The following is a 6,131-nucleotide window of genomic DNA, read 5'->3' as shown; positions in this document are numbered from 1 at the left end:
CCCTGCTCAAAATTTGCTGAGTGTCCTTGAGCAAGTCATTGATTGTATCTGATCATAAGGTAGCCCTCTTGAGCTATGAAACATCCCTGATTCCTCCTAGGAGTGGTTTTTCAGGCTTCTGTTCAGCCCTCAGTGCCCTGATCAAGATACCCATCTTTAAAAATCCCCTCTATGGCCCCCTGTGTGACCACCCATTGAATCATTCCCATTATAACTGTGCTTTTCCCTTGAGTTACATATTTCTTTTGTGATAATTAGATTCATATTTCCCTTTCCCACCAGACTGTAAGCCCCTTTGGAATCAGAATTGTATCTGTCTTGCTTACCCCTATAGCCGATCCCCAGCAAAGTATCCACACAACAGTGCTTGGCATAAAGCAGACACTTTGGTGGGGCCCCCAAAGGCTATAAGATGTGTGGGTTGAGCAAGGTTTCAGCCTCCAAGTCATAAAGATTCAGAACCCCGGCTCCTGAGAACAGCAGTTAAAGACCCCCAGAACCTTAGAAGAGGACTTTGACAGTTAGAAGCAAGGCAAAACCAAAATTCCACAGGCATCTCCTGCTAAGCAAGAGACCAGTGATATCCCTCCAGTGGGCAGTGAATCATCCCTAAGTTCTGGCGACAGACAGTTCCTCAGTCTTGTCCTCTTTCTCACACTCACTTGGATGCAGGTGGGACCCCGGAAGGATGAAGTATCAGGATGTTGGATGCGTTGGTAATTGAGCAACCCACGCCTGTCTGGCGAGGAAGGGGCTGCCATTTGGGATGCACACAACCCCCCAAGAACAGATCGTAGCAACCAAGCATGCCTTGGGGAGTGGGCTGCCTTTCTGGTTGTACACAAGGGCCCATAATAAAAGCACAATGAAGAGGCCTCTCTCCCCAGCTGGTTGGGCACGCCCCATTCAGTTGGCGGGGATGGCCGTCTCCCTTTCAAGTGGGCTCTGGTCCCCCTCTGCCGCCTCCTCCTTGCTTGGTCTTTTAGTCACATACCAGACATGTCTCACAGAGCAGACCCGAAACCCCAGGTGGCAGAATCCCAGTTTCATATAAATTAGGCTGGGTAACGCTGTTCAGACACATTTTTTTGTCTAAATCATGCAAAAATAGGATTTTCTCAGGGGCATAAATCTGGCCCAGATCTAAACGTGAATGTACAATTGACTGGTATAGTTTATAGTACAAACTCAGAGTTAGCTGGAAGACTTCAGCTGCGAAAGAGCACGGCCCATTTTTTATCTAATCTGAAAGAAATGATTTATTTACCATCTTAGGGGAAAAAAAAAAAACAACGCAAAAAAGTCAGTGTGTGGCAAAGGGACCAGTTGCAAGTCCTGATTCACCAGAAAAATGTGTCATGCCCCAAGCAGACAGGCGTCACCAATCCCGCATGAAATGGCCGAGCCAAAGTTGAGTCTCCCCACCCCCAACCGTACACACATGTTTTAGCCTTTAGCCTTGTTTAAGGTCAAGGTCTGTTCAGTTTTCCAAAGCAGGAAGTAATGGCAAAGAAGGGGGAAAGAAAATGGAGGGCACTTTAAAAAGAAAAAATAATAACGTCACAATATAGTCAACAAAGACTCAACTGCCCTCTGAATAACCCCTCTAAATAGGGTACATTTTGCATTATAATAAAGCATTGCTTTATGGAAATCAATTAAAGACAGTTTCTTCATCACTTTCCTTAATGTATCCCAATTCCCTTACTTTCAAAGACATCAAGTCAACATGATGACCTTGAAGTTTTGACTCTAGGATGAGAATTGTCTGAGACCTCATGGATTTTATGTGAGACTCGAAAGTGTGAGAGCCTCCATTGAGGGACAGTCCCTGTTAGCCAATACGTGTCCCCACCATCCCTTGGGGTGGTCTTGAGGAATTCAAAATGACAGGTAAAAAATAATAGTATCCTCTCTCACAAGTTATTTAAATTCTCATGGCAGTTGGCCATCAAACGTCAAATTTATTCAATTCACAGTGACTTCCAAGAGTGTAGAACAACAACCCGAGGGCTGCATTTCTCAAAAAATATGTCAGCAGTAAGAAAGGGGGAAAAAATGTTTCCTTAGGTAGATATAAAAGAAAATGACACTCCGTACCTACACCCTCGTGTTTGCCAGAAGGTTTGATTTACGGATAAGCTCTTTTTTAATGTACCATGTTCCTAATTCTTATTCCATCACAGTTGAAAATTTGGCATTTAGGTGTAAAAAGAAAAGACAAGGGGAAAAGAATTAGAGAGAAAAGTAAATTAGAACCAAAAGGGGACCAGAGTAGGTGAGAGGTGTCAGAGGCTGTGAAAGCAGCCAGAAATCTTCCCTTATGTCCTTAGTGGAAGGATAGTCATCTTAACCTAGTAAAATGCAAGAGAAAATTACCTTGGCTTGGTACAGAGTTGGCACTGTCAGGATGAGAATCAGAGAAGCATGTGCTGGAATGGCTGCGATAGCTTCTTATGAGGCCTCTCAACTACCTTTTTGCCCCTTCCAGTTAATTCCCATCACCACACCATGTTTTCAATACACTCACTGGGTCAGCCGCACCCCACTGCTCTTCACAGAAACCATGATCTAGACCCTGCCTGCCTCACCAGCCTCACCACTTTGCACTCTTCCCAGCCCCCAGTCTACAGTCTAGAGTCTAGAGCCCAGCCATAGGAAACTGTCCCCCTGGCCTTCTTCTTCTGGTAAATCCATTCTTCTAAAACCCAGTTCCCTAACCTCTAAAATGAATCAAAACCCTGGTTACAGCTGAGATTACAAATAGAAATCCTCAAACCTCATCCGGTCAATTGTCATGTTTTGGTTTCGTTTTGAGTCAATATTTTAAAATATGGGTGTGCTCAATCGCTGGACCCCATGGACTACCAGGCTCCTCTGTCCATGGAATTCTCCAAGCAAGAATACTGGAGTGGGTTGCCACGCCCTCCTCCAGGGGATCTTCCCAACCCAGGGACTGAACCCACATCTCTTGAGTTTTCTCTATTGCAGGTGCATTCTTTACCTCTGATCTCAAGGAAGCCTCATTTCACATCAAAATCCCGATTATCAGCTCTTTTTTCCTTGAAAATCAGAATCCCTACCAAGACTGGACTCACATTCCCCAGAAGCTTGGCCAGAGGTATGGGGGACGGTGATTGTTTCTCCAGCTATTTCAGGGAATTTTCTCCAAAAACAGCATTTTTTCAATCAGTATTTTAATGAAGATATGTTAGCATGTGTGCATGCCTGATAAGTCGCTTCAGTCATGTCTGACTCTTTGCAACCCCATGGACTGTGGCCTGCCAGGCCCCTCTGTCCATGGGAGTCTCCAGGCAAGAATACTGGAGTTGGTTGCCCTCGTCCAGGGGATCTTCCTGACCCAGGGATCAAACCCTCGTCTCTTATATTGCCTGCATTGGTAGGTGGGTTCTTTACCACTGTTGCCACCTGGAGAGCTCCTATCTTCGCATGGCTATGGTTTAAATGACGTTGGAAGCCAGACTGAAAGAATCTTGGAGGATCAAACAGTGAAGGAAGCAGATGGCTGAGCAGAGGCACAGTCCATGGAGAGAGGCATGGGTTCTTCAGTCCCCAGTTCTTCAATTTTATTCTCCCCACCAAAATATGCATCCAGAAGGGCCAGTTCAGACCTGTCCTGGTCATTGTTGAATTGCTGGTGCAACTAAAAAGTGTACTCTCCAGGCGAAAAAGATCAACTTTGAAAATTGCTGGTAAATCCAGTGATGCTTTCTAGGACAAGGGACTGACCCTACCACTTACGTGCCCTGTGATCTTGGGCAAATCATGGAACCTCTCCTTATTTTATCAATAGTCCTGATGATGATACTGATGACAATAATGTTAATGACCTTCCCTCATAGCCTGTTCTGAGCATTAAATGAAAATGTCTAACTGAAAATACCATATCAACTTAAAATGATAACATAAGTTTTACTTACTCTGATGATTATGCCACTGCTGAGCAGTTACAACATTCTCTATACTATGCAATATTTCACTCGTTCTACAAGAAGGCCCTGAAAATGACTCATTTTATAGATGAGGAAAGTGAACCTCAGGTTATGTCATTTGCCTAAGTTCATCAGCTGTTATAAAATAGACCTAGATCTGAGCCCAACTCTGTTCAACGTTTCCAACAACATCACAGTGCTTAAAAAATGTTTACAAATCAGAAAGTGATCATTTTAGTAGCAGTTTAAACCATTACACATATTGAGCTGTTTCTTGCATTGTGAGGAAGCCCTGCATTTAAGCACATTGCATGGACAACTTTTTGAACAATGATCACAAGGTGGGAAGACGTTTTATACTCTATTCTGGGCTGGATGGATATGACAAAATATCACAAGTTTTATTGCTCAAGAAAAGTGATGACAAGATGAAATTAACCAAAGTTGTTAAATTTCTGAGAGTTTATGGCTACTTTATGAGTTTTATCCTCTACCGTATTGCCAATATTTAGCCCAATATAGCCCAACAGTAGCCCAATATAGCCCAACAGTAGAGGCTCAAATTAATATCTGTAGGCATTAATACTTATGGGATAAGAGAATGAATGAACAAATGCATGAACATTGCTTTCTCTGAAGAGGTGCTGCAAACATGATTTGCCTGAAATTGTATTTCTACTATTAAACATTCTACGTTGTCCAATCTTTGCTCTAGCCTATTATGGAGATCCTTCTATACGGTCCAGGTTATTCACTGGAATAAGATGAAAATGGATTAATTCCCCAGGATTGAAACACTGTTGACCTGGGAGTCTTTCTATTAATACAACCAATATGGGGTTACTATATGCAAGATATATTTATTTTATTTAACCCCACCAAAGCTATTGGTGGAGAGACCATCACCTCCATTTCCCTGACAAAGTAGAAGCTGAGAAAGAGGAAGTAAATTGCCTAAGATTCCACAGCTGTAGTAAGGAAGGAGTTGGAATATGAATCCAGATTTTGCCTGATTTCAGAACCTCTGTTGTTGACCAAAATGCCATATGTCTGTGGGTTGGCCCTGCTCTCAAATTGAGTTCTAGAAATTTGAAAAACTAAAATTGCACCACATGAATGAGTGTTTGCCCATTCAAGTCTGGGGAATTTATAAAACAGTTCAGCTCATTCCCAATCTTATTTGTAAGACTTTTGAAAAAAGTATATGGCCCTTTTAACACTGTTTTATATTTGTGAACATTCTTAAGCTTTGGGATCAGACATGGCTTCTTCATATCAATCAGAATTTTCAAAAAGTGCTTGTTTGTGATTGTCTGTTCCATAGGCATTTGTGAATAATTTCCCTGGGGAGGGTGGGGAATCATTCCAATTAATATGGTAACTTTCCAGTTGTTCAAAATCACTTAATTCAGAATTGTTGATATTTCACACATAATCTGAACATAAATTATTTTCTGGAAAAATTTTAAGAGGCTAATAAGCATATTACTAGTGTAAATAAGTTCATAAAGGGGACATACAATTCCTTTAAGGGAGCAAACTCTTTTCAAGCAATTTAGAGACACCCGGTCATTAGGTTGGTGTGCTAATTACAAATCATTCTAATTGATTCAATAGTCTCCCGAAAGACTTCCATAATGTACTAGACAAACACTTTATTAGCCAAGCTGAGTTACTGTAGTTTCTTAAGGAAAAAAAAAAAAAGCCTTCTCAAAAACATATCAAGTTAGCATTTTTTTATTACTAGAGAAGGGCCTTTTCTTTGCTTTTATTCTCAATGGGTGTTTGTTTCACTGTTTTGACTTCTTGCTTTTATTTAATGAATGCTAATGTGAGACAGAAAAGAAGAAAATGGACTTGGTTCCTTTCCCTACATCCATCTTGTCTCCCTTTGTAGGAAACATCTGTTGTTCATTCTTGACCAGGATCAATTCTCCTTTTTTCTTTAGCAGTCCTGTTCCCCCCACCCCCCCAACCCTCTCTCTTTTTCTTTTGGGAGTCAGGGTATCTCCATTGTCTGTCTATGTAGATTAAACAGATAGACCCCCACCTTCCTGGATCCAGGATATACATATGACCCAAGGCTGGCCAAATAGCATGTTCTCTCTGTACCTTGTTCCTTACGATGGACCTGGCCTACGTTTCAAGGGAAACCAATGAGAATAAGTGCTGGTTGCA

Source organism: Bubalus kerabau, chromosome 17 (genome assembly GCF_029407905.1).
Source record: "Bubalus kerabau isolate K-KA32 ecotype Philippines breed swamp buffalo chromosome 17, PCC_UOA_SB_1v2, whole genome shotgun sequence".
Lineage (NCBI taxonomy): Eukaryota > Metazoa > Chordata > Mammalia > Artiodactyla > Bovidae > Bubalus > Bubalus kerabau.
Note: the sequence above shows the minus strand (reverse complement) of the source record.